Genomic DNA, 21,679 nt, shown 5'->3' on the forward strand with positions numbered 1-21,679 from the left:
CCCTCCTGACCGTGCAGGTGAGGAGATTCCGGAAGCCCAGAAGTTCCCGTCCTCAGCATCATTCCCATCCCCTGGACTTTTCCATATTTGACTGTTCCCTCGTTCATTTTGAACCCAGTCAAGCGAGCCTGGGATGGAGTGGGACAGGGGAAGAGGGTCCTCCCACCAATGGGATTGCAGAGTGTCCTTCTATGCTTGGGGTCCCCAAGCCCTCAGCCAAGACTGGCAAACTCCAGGGTCTTCACGTTATCCTCCTAAAACTGGATCCTTCACACTAACTCTTTCTGGTCAGGAGCTTGACTTCAACATGATCTGATCTGATCTTCCTAATCCTCACCAGTTTTCTGATATTTGGGGGTTCAGCATTGGCATCACCTTGCTACCCAGCTCAGGTATGAGGGTACAGTACCTGAAAGACTATATCTGGAGGAGGTATTCCAAGCCATATATTCAAGGAAGAGCAGTTTCCCACCACAGCTGAGGCAGCTGATCAAGCCCAGCCCCTCCCAGCCAGGTACCAACCATCTAGTGCTGGATACACTGGCATTGGGGTTTGGGATGTCTAGTCCTGTCTGCAGACACTCATTCTTCCCGCACACCCAAAGTCAGGTGATGCCTCTGTGAGCCTCACATTTTTTGTGGGGTGGATTTGGTCCAATTTTTTTTCTCTCCTTTTGTTTGTCATTGTTGATGTTATCCTTACGAAATCCTAGAAGAGTGTGCACCAGGCAGAATCACCAAGCTGGTGCCCACGTAGACTTTTTTTCTGTAGAACTTCCTTTCGGTCCTGAATTCAATCCCTAAAGATGCAGATAAGAGTATCAGGGTAATAACAACACCTAGGAACGTTTTTGCACTGGTCGTATTTCCTGCTCCAAGATTTTTTTGACAGTTCAGCTTTCAGGAAACCCTTGTCTTGGAATTCTTGGTAAACTCATCAGGGTCTTAAATTGAGTTTTGCTGGTCTATATCCAAAGAAGGGAAGGAGAGGGGCCGAACGAATTTCCCCTGGATAAGGTATCCTGAAGTGGTATTCCCAGCAAGAGAAAGGCTCGAGCCAGGAATCATCAGCATTGATAAGTAGTATCGATCGTGTGTCCACCTGGTGCTGGACAGCTAAGGAACAGGGGTGAAGATCAGAATGCAAGGGGACAAGGTAGTTTGGAAACTTTATAAATGGTTGTGCTAAACAAAGGTCACTCAGGAGCCTGGAAATAAAGTAATAAAAGGGGGAAGGGCGAGGTGGGCTCTGCCAGGCCCATAGTTTTGAGGTATCCTTTGAATACCTAGACTGATACGGGAAAGAATGAGTTGGAGGGTGTGGAATAAGAGTGTATTAGCTGCTGAAAGAGCACTTATTTTGTTGTTTATTGGCTTTTTTGTTTGTTTGTTTTTGCCAGATTGCACATTTTAAATGTCCTTTTTTTTATCTTTAAATAGTCCTGGGGGAAACACTTATAAGGCAGACAAGATATTTATAAACTTTTGTATATTTCATTAAAATAAATATTACAGAAGAGGTTGTAGACCAGATAGGTTGTAATTAGCTAAACAACCCCCCACCCCCTTCCCTCTGCTGTGATTACAGTGAGGCCATTCGCCTTAATTCGCTATCAGTGAATTGTGGACCCTACAGTTTACCAACTAGTGAACTGGCATTCGAGAGAATTTTGAGCATTTCTAGAACTCCATGTTATGTTATAATAAGATTTATTGCTCCGTACATCCTGTGCAGTGATAGAAAGTTACTGCTCTGTATCATCATTATTCTGAAATCTCGAGGTCTTTGCAATAATTCAACACTTTGACAATGAAGGATTTAGCCAAAGATTCGGGCATATTGCTCTGTTCTTATTCTGGGCGAGGTTTTGAATTAATTCAATTGAAATTTTAAGGAAAGGTCCCTATATTTTTCCAATCTCAAGTGTGATTAGTAAACATTTATACTTCTGCTATGTTTCTTAACCCTTTCTGAACATTTAAAAACATGCTTTTTTCTATGATTTCTTTTTAATTAGGATTTTGTGACTATCATTAAAGCACCATTGGTCTCATTGACTAACTGCCATTCAGTATTTACCAGTACGTAGACAGACATGAAAGGCCGGATTTGTTCCCATGACAGAGATGGTCACTGTGATAAACATTTGTAGCACATTGTTTTTTTCAAGTTGAAGGCAATTTCACTTCCATTAGAAGGAATAGCTGAGTCTCAAATACCTCTTTAAATCTTAGTGTAGCTTTCCCATTACAGGCCTAAATAAGATGAAAAACTACTTTGGAAATTTATAAATTTCCAATCAAATAATAGTTTTATGCCTGTGATTTAGAAACACAACCTGATGGTTATGCTGACTCCTGAACCAGTTAAAGAAGCACGTTTTAAAAGCATCACATTATCAGGGTATGGGAAGTAGCATTTATTGAGCACCTACTATAAGCCAGGCATGATGTTAAATGCCTCCCTGAACTGTCCAGTGAAATATTAACTACAAGTTCATGGCATGGTATAGTGGGTTCAGTTGTGTGTCCCAAAAATGGTATGTTCATGTCCTAACCCCTAATACCTGTCAATCTGATCTTATTTGGATATAGGGTCTTTGCAGATGCAATCAAGTGAAGATGAGGCCATACTGGAATAGGGCAGGTCCCAGCCCAATGACTGATGTTCTTATAAGAAAAAAGATAGGGTGTTGGGATACAGAGACACTGTGGGTACACACATGGAGGAAGGTCCTGTGATGTCATAGGCAGAGATTGGAGTGTTGCATCTACAAGGCAAGAAATGCCAAAGGTTGGCAGCAACCACCAAAAGCTAGGAGAGAGGCCTGGAACCGTTTACTTCAGAACCTTCAGGAGGATAAAACTGGCTGCCACCTCGATTTGGACTTCTGGCTTCCTGAACTGTGAGAGAATAGATCTCTATTGTTTCAGGTGTTCAATAAATATATCAACAAGCTATATATTTCAGGTCCATAAGCTCTCCCAGTTTGTGGTACTTTGTTACAGCAGCCCTAGGAAAAGAATGCATGTGGAAACTATGATATTACCTCTATTTCATACTAGACACATGCCCACTATCATTTAGTTAATAAATTAGATGGGTGCTGTCTTCAAACCCAGGCCTGATGCCAGGGCCTCTGTGCTACTCTCATAGCTGCAAGATCATTGTACACATGACTTTGCAAAATTGATTTCTTTTCCTGTTAGTCCAAACTCTATGGGTATAAATGTTATGGCCACATGTCCATAGGGGAGACGATGCTGAACACACTGAGCAGTTTTCAGTGCTTGAAATAATAAAGACCCCATAGACTGCAGGCAATTCCTGGCATATCATAGCGTGTCCCTGATGTTAGCAAAGTGATGTGAAATTATGCATGAATCAATTAAATATTTGAAACATGCTAGCTAGACTAAGTGAATTTTCCATCTTTGATGAGGCCTAAAAGATGTTTGTCACCATCACTAAACCATCTATACCCATTCACTCTCGGGAGAAATAGCAGATCCAGGAAAAATTACTCTTAAAAAAAAAATATATATATATATATATATATATATTTCAGAGAGGAAAGGAGAGAGAGAGAGAGATAGAAACATCAATGATGAGAGAGAATCATTGATCAGTTGCCTCCTGCACACCTCCTACTGGGGATCGAGCCTGCAACCTGGGCATATGCCCTTGACCAGAATCAAACCCGGGACTCTTCAGTCTGCAGGCCAACGCTCTACCCACTAAGCCAAATCGGCTAGGGCAGGAAAACTACTCTTATTTCAGATGTCAGATATTGTGTTTCCAGTGTGTACTGCCTCTCCCAAAAGATTGAATTCTTGTTTCCTAAGGCATATATAAAAAAATGTAATATTCAATTAAGGCTTCTGTAACTTATACATGATGTTAGTTTATTTGAGAACAGCTATACATAAAATAAACTGAACCTGGGCCTTTTAGTGTTATCCTTAACTTTTCCAAGTTCACACGAATAAGGACTGACTTTCCAGTTCCAGGAAGTGCTGATACAGGCAGTTGTTTTTCCTCTGAATGGCTGGACCATGGTACAAGGAACCCAAACCTGGAGTCATGAGTGAAACTTAAGACCTCAGGGCTGATGGAGAAGAAAGAGAAGGGCCTGGCACAAGAGGACATGGGGTGTGATTTCACTCCACGTAGACCGGGGACAAGGCCTGATGATGGCACCAATAGCACACATGTATATTCACCATAAACAAGAGCTCCTTCGGGTACCTGCGCACATCTAAGTGTGCCCGTGTATACCTGGTCAAATACCAAACCAGCTTCCACATTTTATGTATTATGAAATTATATTGCTTCCAATTTTTCACTATTATAAACAAGGCTGCTACATCTATTCTTGTACCCATCTCTTCATGCACATCTGTGAGAACGTCTCTAGGATACAGCTTAGGAGTAGAATTGATGGGTGGTCTGCTACACACATGTTCTGTTTCATTTTTCCTGTTGTATCAGAATTGTGGGCAAGGCCTAAAGCTGAGGACAAAAGATGTTAAGTACCCCACATTCCATGAAACCACCATGATGTCATAGAAGTTGTGACCAGCTACCTCCCAGGAAGGCATATTGAGAGGCACCAAGGCTAAGAATAGATCTTTTCTCTAACTGCTCCCACCCAGGGTCCACCTAAGGGAAGAACAAGCAGAGAGGAGGGGGTCTTAGAGAGAATACCAAGTTCATAAATAAAGACATTCTCTCTTTTCACTCTTCCACAATACTGAAAGCCAAGGAAAGAAGACCAAAGATGGTCAGGGATAAAGGTTTTCTGAGCATCTAGCAGGATCACTCTCCCTCCCTCCCATACATAAACTCAGTTTGGGGGTCCTTTGTTTTGGAAACCGGGTAGGGGTTTGGCCTTTCCGAGCACCTCATACAGCCAGGGTGTAGAGAGGCAGGACTGAGGAAGAGGCTGTGGGCATCCCTACCATTTGGCATGATGAATACACCATGATGCTCTACATGACTTGAGGGAACACCATAGAGGGTGGCTGTGCTTGAGCCATCTTTGTGGGGCTCCCATGACCTATGGGTAGAGGTCATGCTCGGTGGAGACACCGAGGCAGGTTAGAAGTTCAGGCAGACTACGTCCCATGTTAGACAACTACTCAAGGCACAGGTCACCATGAAGCCTTCAAAGAATCCATCCAAGGGCCCCATGAAAGCCCAGTGTGAGGGCCCTACCATGTGGAGGAGATAGCAACAGCTTGTTGCTGTGGGCCAGAGAAGCAACAACACCACAGGGAGAAGTCTACAGGGAGAACACCTCTCTCCCTTACCCAGCATGTGGAGGACCTTTGCCATTTTCCTTCTCCTCTTCCCACCCAACTTAAGAGGAAGAAGACCAGAGAGGGGAAGGTGTGACCCCCATCTTCTTAACAACAGCTTCTTCTGAGAGAGGGAGGCGGGGAAAGGAGCTTTTGCATAAGATAAGAGATTGAAGTCTTGAAACAAGCGGGTCTGGGTTTTAAACACATCACAGAGATTCTTTCAATAAGTAAAGGCAGCCCCAAACTGGAGAAACTGGCCAAAGGGTATTAGGGAAGCCTGTTCCTCAGCTGGCCAGAAGGCTCAACCTGGCGGAGTGGGGCATTTGTCAGAGAGAATAAAATCTTGTCATGTTTACAACCCAATGAGACTAGACTGCTCAATAAACTAGTGAAACACGATACATTAGTGGTCATAATGAGAACTGCCAAGGTGCTCCCCAAGTGGGGAACTAATTTATATTCCCCCCCAACAGGGAATAAGAGCTCTGTTGCCAACCTGAAGGGTGTGCTGTGATATCTATGTTGTTTCTAGTTGCTTATGTCTTCCTCTCACTCCTAAAAATCTTCCATTTTGAGAGAAAAAAAAAGGAAATCACTAATTTTGACCAAAGCCAAGAAAATTGTCAAAAGAGTCATCTCTGTATAAATGGGTCCATGTTCATGTTCACAAAGAGAAATTAGCTAGCCCCCAAATATTAAACATGAAGTTGCCAAGAAAACTTAGTTTGCTCTTTTCCAGGCATCAGAACCCTGGCTTCCCCTGGGCCCTTAAAAGCCCTCCCTCCCTTCCTGCCTGTCTCCCTCCTCTCAGTGTGGTCAGCGGCATCTGTGATATGAACCTGGGGCCTGCGAGGCCCTGAGGCTCAGGAAATCAGACCAAGCTCTGCCTCTGGCCTTTTGTTCAGGACCTTCTTACTCAGGTCTCCTGCTCTCAGTTTTCCATCCCTTTGCCTCACCCCCTTTTGAGTGTCCGGCCAGTGCTTAGCTTCTTTAGATGGACAGCTCAGCCTGTTTTTCAACTTCCGATTTGCCTCCATGGGGATGGCTCAGAGATGCCGCCCAGGAGGCAGGGTCTGCATCCAGGTCTTCCCTTCCATCCCCAAACCCCACAGTCCAGCCTCCTGGGATCCTGTGTCTGGCAATAGGGGATGGGGTTGGGGGGAAGATGCCCGAGTCCACCAGAAGAGAGTTTGAACACACCCTGCGTGCAACGCCCCCCTGCGGTTTATTATTAATTTAAAGGGATAGACTTGCAGGCTAATTGTTCTCCTGCCGCCTTTGGCTGACAGAGTGTATAAAAGGAATGGCCCTTGAAGGTAAAGGAGCTTTACAGTTGGATTTAAGGAATAATGCATCTCTCACAGACCTGCAGGAGCTGCAGTTTGATGGAAATTACCTTCAAACCTTGTGTTGTGAACTGCAGTTTACTGGAGAAAAAAAAATCCTGTAAGATATAGAAATAGTATCTGAAACAAGCTGGCAGGGTGCTTGGGATCGTTATGATGCGTACAGAATTCCGTGACAGTGACGGATAACACCGGGAACATCTGAGCGGGGCCTTTTGTTTATCTTCACTTGCCTTTGCATTTATGTCATGTCTTTCACTTGGGGATGATATTTCGCCGTGGAAAGTTGAAATAATTTTTAACTCAAGAAAGAGGCTTCCTGGTTTTGTTTTGTTTTTCATGAACTTGTTTCTTGTGTCCTCCTCCTCCACTCCTCCTTCCACCCCCCTGCCCGCCCCCCAGCTGCCTCCCTTCCTTCCAGCTGGGGTGTGTGAGTCCTGGGTGCCAGATGCAAAATGATTACGCCAGTGCAGTTCCCCAAATTAAACTTGTTATCGATTAGCACTTCCTAAATCAAACAGAATTGCTGATCACTATTGCAGGGCAATGCTTGGGATTCGAGTGCTGGTAGAGTGTTTGAGCCTGGGTAGGCAGGAGGGGCGGGGGGCTTTGAGGTGTCCCCCCCACCTAATCACTGCTGTTGCCTGCAAGAAAGAAGAATAGCAACTTTCATCGCCAATTCCTGTTTCTTAAGCGCCGACTGGGTGTGTGGCAACACGCAGTCACAGAGGGGATTTTGACAATTAGCAGGGGCTGCTGTCTTTGCTCTCCTGAGCTGTGATAATTAATGCCTTAGGACATTTTTATGGGTTGGTATGTGCCTGGCACATGACACACGGTACTGAGAGTGTCAATTACACATGACCCTTTTAAAAGGAAGGGGGGTACAACAAAGAGGCCATTTTGTCCATCGGTTTGTAGATACTCCAGCAAGTGATTTGAAATATTAGTGAAATAAAATTAGAGGAGAGGGTCTGTTTGCAAATCAGCCACTACCCAGTCATCTGTCCATAGGCATGAGGACCAAGCTCCCTCCTGGGTCACCTCCCTCCAGGGTCTGCTCTTGCTGATGTATTGACGTAAGTCAGGGATCTTCACATGTACACACATGTATCTTATCATCCTCTCATTCAACCTGAGAAGCTTCAAGTTAAAAAAAAATTTTAAATAGACTTTACTGTTTAGAGCAGTTTTAGGTTTACAGCAAAATCAAGTGGAAGGTATAGAGATTTCCCATATGCCCCTGTCTCTACATGGGCACAATCTCCCCTAATAATGGCATCCCGCACCCGAGTGGTAAATTTATTACAAAGGATGAACCCATATGGACACATCACAATCACCCATCCAAAGCCCATAGTTTATAGCAGGTTTCATTCTTGGTGGTGTACATATTATGAGTTTGGACAATTATATAATGACATGTATCCATCATTATGCGTCATATAGAGTATTTTCATTGCCCTAAACATTGTGCTCTACTTATTCATCTCCTCCCACACCCCCAGCCCCAATCCCTGGCAACCACAGACCTTTTTACTGTCTCCATAGTTTTCCCTTTTCCAGAATGTCATATAGTTGAACCAGGCAGTATGTCGTTTTTTCAGATTGGCTTCTTTCACTTATTTGTATACATTTGAGTTTCCTTCATGTCTTTTTGTGGCTTGATAGCTCATTTCTTTTTAGTGCTGAATAACATTCCATTGTCTGGATGTACCACTGTTTATTTACCTATTCTCCTACTGAAGGACATCTTAATTGTTTGCAGGCGTTGACAATTATGAATAAAGCTTCTATAAGCATCTGTGTACATGTTTTTGTGTGGACTTAAGTTTTCAGCTCCTTTGGGTAAATATTAAGCTCATGATAGCTGGATTAAATGGTAAAAGTATGCTTACCATATATGGTAAGAGTTTGTAAGAAACTGACAGACTGTCTTCCAAAGTGGACATACTATCTTGCATTCCCATCAGCAATGAATGAGAGTTCTCGTTGCCCCACATCCTTATCAGTATTTGCTGTTGTCAGTGTTTTGGGTTTTGGCTATTTTAATGGTTGTTTAGTGGTATCTAATTGTTGTCTTAATTTGTAATGTCCTTATGACACATCATGTTGGGCATCTGTTCATATGATTATTTGTCATCTGTATCTCTTCTTTGGCAAGATGTCTGTTAAAGTCTTTTTGCCATTTTTATCAATATTGTTAGTTTTCTTATTTTAAGATTTAAGAGTTATTTGCGTATTTTAGAGAAAAATCCTTTATCAGCTATGTTTTTTGTAAGCCTTTTCTCCCAGTCTGTGGTTTGTCTTCTCATTCTCTTGACAGAGTCTTTTAAAAGACAGAGAAAAAGGTTTTAATTTTAATGAAGTCCAGATTATCAATATTTTCTTTCATGGATCATGCCTTTGATGTTGTATCTAAAAATTTATCTCCATACCCAAGGTCGTCTAGGTTTTGTCTTATATTAACTTCTAGAAGTTTTATTGTTTTGTAATTTACATTTAGGTCTACGATCCATTTTGAGTTAGTTTTTATGAAGGGTATAAGTCTCAATTCATTTTTTAAATGTGGATATCCAGTTCTTTCAGAACTATTTGTTGAAAAGACAACCCCTGCTCCATTAAATTGCCTTTGATCCTTTGTCAAAGATAAGTTGACTATATTCATGGGGGTCTATATATGGGTTCTGTATTGTGTTCCGTTGATGTATTTTTGTTGTTGCTGTTCTTTCATCAATCTCACTCTGTCTTGATTATTGTAGCTTTATAATAATTCTTGAAATCAACATCATCAATCCATGGACTGTATGTTGGCAATTCTGGGTCTTTTGCATCTCCATATAAACTTTAAAATGAGTTTGTGGACATCTACAAACTTAGATGTTGCATTGGATCTGTAGATCAAGTTAGGAAGCACTGACATCTCGACAATATTAAGTATTTCTATCGATGATCATGGAATATCTCTCTATTTATTTAATTCTTTGATTTTTTTAAAATAAGAATTTTGTAGTTTTCCTCACATCGTTCTTGTACATATTTTTAAATATTTATATCTAAGTATTTTATATTTTGGGGTGCAAATATAAATTGTATTGTGTTTAAATGTCAAATTCACTTGTTTATTAACTGATATGGGACAACTTTTATTTTAAGATAATTTCAAATTGAAATAAAAGTTACTAGAGTAATATAAAGAAATCCTATATACCCTTTTCATATCTTCACCAATTATTAACATTTTGCCCCATTTTATTATTCTCCTCCCTTTCTCTATACACATACATATACACACTCATACACACATACACACACATAGAATTGTCTCTCTTAACTATTTGAGGGTAAGTTGTATACACCAAGCCCCCTTGTAGGTAAGTATATAAAAAGAAAAATATTCTTTTATATAATCATAGCATGATTATTAAACTCAGGATAGTTAACATTGATACAATACTATTATATAAACTTAGCCCATATTCAAATTTTATTAATTGTTCCAATAATACACTTTATAGTACTTCTCCAGCCCAAGATCTAATCATGAATCATTCAGTACATTTAGTTTTCATGTCTCTTTAGTCTCCCTTAATCTAAAACAGTTCCTCAGTTTTTTAATGTTTTGTCTTTTTTGGCATTGGCATTTTTGAAGACTAAAGGTCATTTTTTTTTATGTTATGCCTCAATTTAGGTTTGTCTGATGTTTCTTCATCACTAGATTCAGGTTATACATTTTGGGCAGGAATTCTGCATGAGTAGAATTATGCCCAAGTGAGGGCATCATATCAGAAGGCATCGGACGCCAGTTTTGTCATTTTCAATGTATCTAAGGCAAGTTTTTAAAAGAGTTTGCAAACTCATCTATTTTTTTAAGGCTGTCAGTATAGCTGGCTAGTGGGCAGTGTTAAAGACCTTGAGTCCCAGCTCTAAGGATTAAAGAGCAATTAGCAATATGTGATGTTGGATCTGACACTTGAGATTGACCCAAAATGCCAAAAAGTGATCTTTGCTCCTAACAACAGCATAAATCCAATAGCTCACAAATCAGCATTGAGCATGACTAATGGTTCCTAAACACGAGTAAAGCCTGAGCAGAGAACAACAGCCATGCTGTCACTTTTCCCATCTCTCTCTACATCCGCATGCATTGAGTATTATTATTATTGTTATTATTATTATTATTAAACCTGAGCTTTAGCTTCTTCATCTTTAAATATCTTTTTAAAAATATATTTTTATTGATTTCAGAGAGGAAGGGAGAGGGAGAGAGATATAGAAACATCAAGGGTGAGAAAGAATCATTGATTGGCTATCTCCTGCCCCCTAATAGGGATCGAGCCTGCAACCTGGGCATGTGCCCTTGACTGGAATTGAACCCAGGACCCTTCAGACTGTAGGCTGACACTCTATCCATTGAGCCAAACCAGCTAAGGCAGCTTCTTCATCTTTAAAATCAAGGGGTTGGACTTGATGATACCTAAAGTTCTCCCAGTGTCTATGTTCTCAATAATACAGGCAAAACATCTGGGATTTGTAAAATATAGAGCATGGGATTTGGGAAATAGAAATATATGCTTACAAGAAAGAAATGATGGGGACAAACTTCCCCTCAATGTTTAGTAGCCAGAAAGGGAGGGGACCCAATCAAAGATTGTCTTAACACTATTTGGAACTGTTCTTTCTTGGTCACCAGGATATCTCACAGGAAATTAACCTTAGGCTTAGTAGGGCATGGATGCTCTCATTTTATGAAATACTAGGGGCCCAGTGCACGAATTCGTGCAGCTTGAAAGGAACTGTGGGCCACGAGGCTGCAGTGGGCCACCAGGCTGCAGTGGGCACGGGGGGGGGGGGATTCTCGGCCCATCCTCCACGCCCCTGCCCAGCCCCTTCACCACTGCCCCCAGTCCCTTGTCTGCTGGCAGCCCCGGTCCTGCCACTGCTGCTCCCACATGCTGATGGCGCTGGCCCCGCTCGCACCCGCTGATGGCAGGCATGGAACGATTGGGGCTGGTGCCAGCAGCGGATGTTAGTGGTGGCTGCTGCCCAGATCACCCCTCAGGAGCAGGGGGAGGTGGAGAAGCCCTCAGGGGTGATCAGGGCTAGCAGCCACTGCCTCACCCGCTGGTGGCGCTGAGGGATGAGGGCCGGCAGCAGGTGCGAGCGCCTGGCAGGACCTTGGTGCATGGGAGCAAAGAATTTTCAGTATCCACCAGAGGCTCACCCTGATGACAGCAACTGGTGACCCACCTTAGTCTGGTGCCCCTGCTCACCTGCTCCCACCATCCTGCCACGGCCAATGCCCGCCATGTTCCACGCTCTGCTGCCTGCTGCCGATGCCTGCCATGTTCCGTGTGTGCCCCCTGGTGGTCAGCGCATGTCATAGTGACTGGTTGTTCCACCGTTCAGTCTATTTGCATATTAGGGTTTTATATATAGAGATTATAAGTAGCTACTTCAAGAACACAGGAAGAAGAAAACAAAGGAAGAAAATTATTGAGCAACAAGTGGAGCTCTGACTTTATAACATTATTAAGGCTTTCCTCCTTGTTGCAAATTGCAAAGGAACCTAATTTGGTGATTTCTCAACACATATACACAGACAAACATTATTATATATTTGTTTTATTTCAGCAAAGAAAATTGCAAACAACCTAGTTACTCAAAAATTAGTGCATGTATAAGTAAATTAGGTACATCCCCTCCATGGAAGAATATGCAAATATTAAAAATAACTATTGCAAAGACTAAGAGGAAACATAGGTAAATATATTGGGTAGGATTACTGGTTTAAAAATAAAGCAGAGTATAAATATGTACAGAAGTATAAAGCAAAGAGTACATACACAGATAAGAGAATACTCGGTTCAAAACCCATAGGGCCAAATACATTGTGGGTACATAGTTAAAACAAAACTAAAAAATGAGAATAACCATGATTTTGTATAGCCAGTATAGAAAATAGTATGGAGTTTCCTCAAAAATTAAAGAGAACTACCATATGATCCATCAGTCCCACTCCTGGGTATATATCGAAAGGAAATAAAACCAGTATCTTGAAGAGCTATCTGCACCCCTGGGTTCATTGCAGCATTTTTCATAGTAGCCAAGATATAGAAACAACCTAAGTGTCCACTGTCAGATGAATGGATACAGAAAATGTGATATATATAGAACATAGATTTATCTTACTGCCTTAAACAACAATGAAACAAACAAAATATATGAAGCAATGATTTTTTTAGAGATTGGACAGTAAGCTGCATAGTCCAACCATCCCCGAGAGAAGGGGAACAAGCCAGATGAATCCTATGATTGCCCCAGCTTACTGCCAGAGAATTTCCAGGCCATGGCAGGGAGGGAGAACCCAAACAGAACCTGGAAGTCTCTCTGAGTTGAGGAGACAAGGGTGAGAATGAAGGAAGGCCAAAGCAAGTATAATCCCCAGGGCAGAGTCACAAGAAGAGAGCTACACAAAAAGGAAGCTCTGGAGATCTGCAAATGTTTCCCTAGAGCTGAGTTCTGATTGGTGCCCACAAATGAGGGGACGGACCACCCAAGGCAGGAGAAAGAACTACTGGGAGGGACCAGACCAGGAATAATTTAATGTTCTCATTGGCCAGAGTGGCAAGACAGTGTTCTACATGGGACATTGGATGCAGTACTCAGAAGGGTATTGCCTCAGTAGTGGGAAAAACTAGCTCTAGACTGAAGGTTATTCTGATTTAATAAATCTTAAAAGCAAGTCTTGAAGGTTTTAAACTGCTTCCAAGTAACTACCTTACATCTCAGGGGGAAAAACTCAAAAATATATAGGGGAACATAAAATATCAAGTATCCTACCAGATAAAATCCATAATGTCTTCCATTGAGGGGATGCACCTAATGTACTTACAGAGGTTACCTAGCATGCAAAAAAGAGGAAAATAAGACTCATAATAAGGATAAAAACAATCAATAGAAAAATTCAAAAGTACTCTGATGATAAAATTAGCAGGCAAGAATTTAAAGCAATTATTATAACTATAGTCCATATGTTGAAAAATATAGAGGAAAGTTTGTGTAGCATAAGAAGATATAAAAATGATGCAATTTGAGCTTCTAGAAATGAAAACTACAGTGTCTAACTGGGTAAGTCCATTGTATAAAATTAACAGCAGACTAAACATTGCTAAAGCAAGGATTAGTGAACTTTAGGACATAGCAATAGAAACTATCCAAAACAAAACACAGGGAGGCAAAAGAGTGAAATGATATGAAGAGAGCCTCAGTGAACTGTGGGACAACTTCAAGGAGCCACATACACATGTAATTGGAGTTCCTGAAGGAGGAGTATGGAGAAAACATATTTATAGAAATAATAGATGAAAATTTTCCAAATTTTAAACTATAAAACTGTAGATCCAAGAAACTAAATTGACATTCAAACCCAACAATTTTAAAGAAGGCAACTCCAAGCACATAATAATCAAATTGATTTAAAACAGTGATAAAGACATAATCTTAAAAACACTCAGAGGGTTAAAAAAAAAGACTTATTATGTACAAAGGAATAAAAATAAGAATGATAGCAAACACTTTATAGGATATAATGCAGACCCAAAAGCAGTGGATTAACATCTGTTAGTACTAAAAGAAAAAAAAGGTAATTCTAGATTCCTATACCCAGTAATATCTTTCATAAATAAAGGTGAAATAGAGACTTTTTCTCATGTACAAAAACTGAAAGAATTCATTACAAATAGGCAATCTCTATAAGAAATTTTAAAGGATGTCCTTTAGTCAGAAGGAAAATCATAACATATGAATATCTGGGTGCACATAAAGGAATGAAGACCACTGGAACTGGTAAACATGAGGATAAAAAATACATACACCCCCCCCTTTTTTTTTTGCTGAGCATTTACTGTGTGGCAGGCAACAATTCTGCTAGTTGGTTTGTTGTTTTTTTTTGCATATCCTTGTAACTCATATCCTTACATTAACCCTAGAAAGTGGAAATTACTTTCCCAGTTTCACTGAAGAGGAAATGTAGACTTAATGAGCTCTTAGTGTGGAAGTCAACCAGGAATGACTCCAAAACACATAACAGGCCTACAATAAGTAAATGTTGTTTAAAAAATGCAAATGAATGGCACAGCAAAAATCAAACCCGAAAGGTGACCACAGAATTTGACAACTTCTGGAGCAAGCCTTGAATGAAAAATTTTTTTTCTTAAAGTTTCTTTAATGTGGGAAAGTAACTCGTGGTCTTAGGAAAAAGTGGTAGAATGAGCACACATTGCAATAAAAGCCTTCAGACATTCAAACACAATGGGAAACTGTCAGTAGACCAGAAATTAGGAGGATTTCTAAGGGGAAAAATGTGAAGATTAAAGCTTCCATTCTGGTGATCAATGGAGAAATCTATTGCAAAAATAAATAAATAAATAAATAAAAATAAAAATGGGTGCACAACCAAGAATCATCAGCATTTTAGGAAAGGCACTGTCTTCAAAAAGAGAAGAGAAAAAACAACAAATAAAAGAACCTACACCCGAGGGCACAGGATTAACAAAGTAGTAGTTAAGACAGGAATTTAAAATAATTACATTTAATATTCCCAGTGAGGTAAAGAATAGAATTGTATCAAAAAGAAGAGGTTCTAAAACAAGAACAGGATGTTATGAAGAAGAATAAATTCACAATCTCGGAAAGCAAAAGTAACTCCTAATGCATAAGGAGGAAAACTTGTTCAGGTGTCAAGGGGTAGGGTTTTTCAATTTTCCAATAGGAAACAACTGCTTTAGGTGATAAATAAAAAAATCTGAAAACGATAAAGTAAAAATATAAAGTTTCATCAGAACCAAATAGCTAACAAGGCTCCCGCAGAGGAAAAACACCCCACAAGTGATTTTTTAAGTGCAGTATTCTCTTTAATAGCTGACGTAAAATAGGGCGAGAGAGACAAGAAGTCAGACGACCAATGGTGTCATGGCCCACATAGCCGATGCGACCTATTTAGTAGCAATGAACAGGAGTGAAATGCCGTGTGAAGTAGTTCCATGTTCACCTCAACTTATTGTGGTGGACCACGCAAATGAATGACTCTGAAGAGCCAAGAAAATGAAAGACTTCCTGGAATTTAATGAGCCCGCAAACGAAGGCCTTTGAGGACGTCATTTCATATTTCAAAATTAGCAGGAAGAAGAACAAGCACGACAGTGAATAAAACTAAAGGTTTGGACTAAGCAGCTAGATTTAAACATGCTGAGGCACAAGACAGTCAGGGCTTTAAATTTCTATTGGCTCTAAGGAAAGAACTTCCTCTCATCTGAGGCGAATAAATGTCACTCAGGATGCACCCTGGAGCCAGTTGTGTGATCACAGGAATAACCCTAGAATGCTAATAGCTACCTAAGCAGGTGCACAAGGAAGTGCGTGCCATCCAGACTGCAATACTCATGCACATTGACATGGCCCTGAGCCTCCAAAGTGTATGGGACTTCCCACCTGCTGTCCTTGAAATGGGATTTGGGTAAGGTTTCAGCCACTTGCTGAAAGAAGATGATCCAAAAATCTGGGGAAAACATCTTATTTTAGTCAGACTGGGTCAATCTGCTATCATAATAAAAACAATTTTTTTAGGAACTATGGATAGATCCTTTAACAGATCAGTAAGCAAGTCTTCCCTATGGAATGTTGTCATGCCGGCATAATGATAACCATATTTCAACTATTCAAGGTAATGGGTAAGAAATAAATAACCAGAAAGGGACACAATTTATTTTTTCTCATCCTAACCGGCAAAACACTGGTCCCTATAAAATACTCAAAGGGAGAAAGAGTTTTGTAAACCAATAATTTTGGGTAGTATAAAATAATGTAATGGAGGGAGGGGGGATGAACACTTCATGGAGTTTGATAGATGAAGATTTTTTGAAAACATTATATCCATTTTGGGAAGAGAGGGCTTAAAAGGTGGTCGTTATGATAAAAGTTTGGAAAACACTGCTCTGCTCTAATTCTTTCATTTCTCAAAGCTTGGGTCCAGAGCATGTAAGTCCAGAGAAGTCACTTTTTATAGTACGCAGCAGAGACAGATCTGGAGCCTGGACCTCTTGACCACCCTTGATGGGGTCTCGGCCTGCCCACCTGCCCTGTCTGAAATCCAGCAGGTGAGTTGGGTCAGGAGGATCTTGGGAACCTCACATTGTTTGAGCTAATGATTCTGATCACTCATCTACAAGTGCGATTTGGCGGTGGTTTGTAACCTTGTCTGCACATATGATCTGTTTTAAAAGGGAAGCTTTTAAAAAAAATCCCAATGTCCAGGTGACATCCCAGACCAATTAAATGAGAATACAGGAGGTGGGATTCAGACACCACTAGTTTTAAAAGCTCCCCAGGTGATTCCAATGTGCGGCCAAGTAGAGAAGCACTGCCCTTACATTTTCCTCAGGAAAGACAGATGCAAGGGTTTTGATTAAGAATTACTTTAACCTCAGCCAGCCAGAGGGCAATTAGGAAGCACTTAAAATGAACTCAACTCCCACCAGCACAATGCCTCGTGCATAGAGATAATCAATAAATATTTGTTGCTGTTGGAAGCTGTGACATTTAAACATCAGCTTTGACTTAAACGAACCACCAAAAATAAGAGTTACCCTTTACTGAAATTTTAAGAGAATTTGGATTGGCGAGGCAGGCTGGAGCCTGTTCTCTTGAACACAACCTTTGTGGAGAACAAAAAAATTTCATTCACTCTGTGGGAGCTCAGAATTTGTACCTGAAATCTACAAAGACCAGACGGGAACTAAATTTGGGTGATTCTCTCTTCCTCTCTAGTCTTCAAATGGTCCCTTTTTAAAACAGAGAAGACATTTTAGTTAACTACACCCCACTCCCCTTAATCCTAAAGAGAGGGATGATGATTCAGTGTATCTCCCAGTAAGAGTGGCCGTGGTGAGGAGATAAAAGCTAACACCAAGAGGCTTTGGGTGAAGAGGAACAGTTATTTTCCATCTTCTCTGTGATTGGGTCAAGGAGAGTAAGGAAAAAGGACCCTGAGCTGGGCACCAGGAAGTGAAAACTTTCATTCTTTGCTACTAAATAGCTGTGTGATCTTAGAGGTAAAAATCTCTCTGGAATCTTGAGTTTTTTTTCAATTACAAAATGGTGATACCTCTTTGTTTTACAGAGTTGTGTGTGAAAATTGAATTTAAGCAGTAAACGGGATGTTGTATGGGAAGCATCATGTTTCCAAAGATGTAACCAATCTGGACCTTGGAAAGTTAATATTCAAATTAGTATTCAAGAAAGCCAAAGGTACACATCCACATATACATTGAACAAAACTTAACGAGGAATGCCTGTGCTGGGTGAGACTCTAGGACCCAGATACGAGGGAGAATTAGGTAGATATGCTCCCTGACCTCAGGTTTTATAACGTCTAACAAATAAAGGAGATTACACAGAGCAGTCAGCCTTCACTGGATTGTTTTGCAATGACAAACCCCAAATTTCAGGTGGCTTACAATCACCCCTGCTCTTTTCCCCATTCCATTTCACTCAGTAGATGTTAGTTTCCACACCTCTTCCTTAGAGCAGAGAGGAGTCCACTGCAGGTGTACTCTTGCTGTTGAGTTGTCACCGTGGCAGCGAGGTCCAGGTGGGTGGCTCCTGTAGATGGCATACAGTAAGTCTGAATCCTGGGTAGGGTCAGTCAAGATTTTAGAAAACAGCTAACCACTTGCCTCCATGAAGTGTCTGATTCAAAGGCCATTCATCAACATATTTTAAAAACTCCATATATTTGGTGGGATTCAATGCATATTGATTCTCTGATAATTCGAAACACCAAAGACTAACTATATTCCCCATAATTTATTTTGATCACTGATTATCTGACATATTTATTAAAGAGCAATTGGTCATCTTGTCAACTGATGGACTAGCCATCATTTTTGTGATTTTCTACCCAATAGCTATTTTCTTCTTCCTTGGAAGGTAAAATGCCCAACAGAACATTCAATTTTCCAGCCTCTTGATGCAATAACCATCTACAACCATGAAGCAGAAACCATGAAGAAGCCAATGCCAACAGGGAAAGAACAAAAATTAGAGCAAGACTGAGACATTGGTGATGTCACATAGCTGTTAAACAGGCCCGGACTGTCTACCCCAAGACGTCCAAATAGCTGAAAAATCATAATGTACACTGAAGCCCTATGGGTGGATTTCTGTTCCTGGCAGCCTGATACAATTGCAAGTGATGTCAATTTCAATTACATTGCAGTTAAAATAATTACCATGTGTGTGGAAGTAGGGTTTCAGAACAATTTGGGTTCAAAGAAAGCTTGGACTTCATCTTATGAAATAATTTTCATTTAAAGTTAGTACCTAGTCCAGAGTGGAAGTGGTCAGCCCTAAATGTCCTTTTGCCTCATCCCTCCTTCATTTGCCTCCCTTCCTTAACAGGATATAATCACTGCAAATCCCTTAGGTTAGTGAACATTGACCTGTAGTGAACACTCAGAAAACAGTATCAATTAAGTTATTTAGGTTATCTCAGTTTTGTTTTCACTATCTTTAGAGTAATGGCAAAAATATTGTGCTGAATTGTCAGGATTCATTAAAGTAAAAAATGTGAGGCAGCTGGAACATTCCAGTCACATATTCAGCAAACATTAATTGAGCATCTACTATGAATCAGGCACTGTTCTTGGCACTGAGGATATAGCAGCAAACATGGCTGACAGGACCCTGTACTCATGCTAGTGGGGACGGATGGACCATAAACTATAAATGTCTGAGCCGACTAGGTTATGTCCACTAGTGATTAGCGGTACTGAAAACCCAAACAGGTGTTGGGATAGAGAGGCATGAGCAAGAAAAGGAAGGCCTCAGGGAGAAGGTAATATTTGAGCTGAAACTGAAAGACAAGAGAATGCAAAAGAAGGCACAGAACTTGGTAAATAGTCATTCTATTTTTTATTTACTTTGTTTTCTCACTTTCTCGCTTAAGCCTAGCAACAACTCTATTATATTAGGCCTAGTGAGGTTAAGTAACTTGCTTGAAGTTACAAAGCACATAAGTGGCAGAGCCAGCATTTGAACCATGACTCAGCCTGAAATGAGTCTTGGACTCCAATTCTCCTGAAGGTTGAGCCACTCAGCCAAGACTTTTTTTTTTTTTCCTTTTGGCTGCTGTTACAAGAACAAGCATAAGAGTGGGAGCTTTTGAGGCTAGGGGAACTCCACAAGGGTTAAGACCAAGCCTGAGTGAGAGCAGCCAGAGCCCAGGTCCTCGGCTGCCTGAACAGGATCAGGAGCTTGATGAGATTCCAAAGCATCACCAAGATGGCCTGCATCTCAGGAGACTCTGGCAAGATATGCCATAGGTTCTATCCCAGTTGCCAGTCACCTTTGCCATATCAACCAGTGCAACTAATCCACTCCTGGGATTCTGAAAGCACAGTCCTGCCTGGTAAGTTAATAAGAAAGAAGAAATCTAGAGAAGGAAATCTTGATGTTTTAAAGAAATCTCCTTAAAACTCTAATATTCCTTTCTTTATTCAAAACTTTTTATTAAGCTACTAGTATATGCTAAAAAGAGTGATAAAAGAACAGTCAAGTTCTCTGTTTTCATCAAGCTTTCATCCAGAATAAGGAAGGAGACAAGAAACGAGAAACAAATAAACCAGGGTAGCTCAGTAATAAAGTGCTGGGAGGAGAACAAAATCAGGAAGTGAGAGGGATGGAGTGGGAGGGCTACACCAGAGGGGTGGCCAGGGAGGACATGTGAGCTGAAGCCTGGGAATGGAGGTGACAAGAAGGCACCAGCCCTTGCAACCTTCAAGCAAAGCTTGTTCTGTGGTCCTGCCCAACCTCAGCACAGCCTGAGGAAAGAGAGACTTCCTCACCTTAGAGAAACAGAAACAACAGGCCAGTGGACCAGGACAGTGTGAGTCAGGGCTGGGAGGACGAGACGAAGTTGAAGAGGGAGGCTGGGGCAGGGTCATGTGGGGCCTCGTTGGCCGCAGTGTGCGAGTAGAACTGACTCAATGCAGTGAAAAGCCCTTGGGGTGTCCCATGGGGAGCACACACACGTGCTCCTTTGTGCTTGGATAGTTTGGGGACCCAGGCACACGCCCTACTAGCTTACCCCCCTACTAGCATACCCCCCGAGTGAGGGCCCTTTGTGAAAGCGCTGATGTCCACTTTTGCTGTGGTCTCTTACTGATTTCTGCTAAGATAACTGGAATATGGATGAAGCTCCCAGATGGCGTGGAGCTCCATCTTCCCACCCTAGGTGGGCCATCCGTCACTGGAAGGTGACACACTCCAAGAGGCTCACCGCCAAGTGAAAAATATTCCTGCATTGCTTTCTGCGCTTCAGCATATATATTTCAAGAAGCAAGCCTTTCCCTCACCAGCCTGTCCCTCAGCATCCTGAGCTTCTCTGGGGTGAAAGGGCGTGGTGTTTTCATGCTAAACTGATAGAAGACACTGACTACTGATGAAGCAAGTCCTTGGTTCAGCCCCATGGAGTCAGTTGTCGAGAATCTCTTTGGGTGAAAAATGCCCTTAGCAGGCACTTTATCTCTCATCTGAGGTTATCCCAATGATACTCTCAAGAACCCAGAAAGGTCAGATATTTTAGTCCAAGTCCGTCTCTAATTAATTGTAGTATTTATGTCTAAATAGATCAATAGCCAAGTTCGACCTCAATGTACAATGTGAGCTATTATGATATTGCAATGTGAAGGGAGCGGCAATATGTGGGTCAGGCAAACCACTTATATATTGAACCCAGCAAAGCAGACCAGAGCCTTTGTTCTAATGAACGTTGTGTTTCAGAGTTCAAGATGGCAAGGGCACCCTCAGTCCTCACCCCCAGCTAAACTCTGAACCAAAGGGAGCAGGAGGGCTTGGCAAAACCTGGGGCTCCTCTGAGCAGTAAGATGAACAGGCCAGCAAGAGCCACAGCCATGGCTCTGAGGCAGTTTGTCTTCTTGAAGAGGAAAAAATAGAGAAAAATGAATAAC

This window comes from Cnephaeus nilssonii (assembly GCF_951640355.1).
Source record: "Cnephaeus nilssonii genome assembly, chromosome: 3".
NCBI lineage: Eukaryota > Metazoa > Chordata > Mammalia > Chiroptera > Vespertilionidae > Cnephaeus > Cnephaeus nilssonii.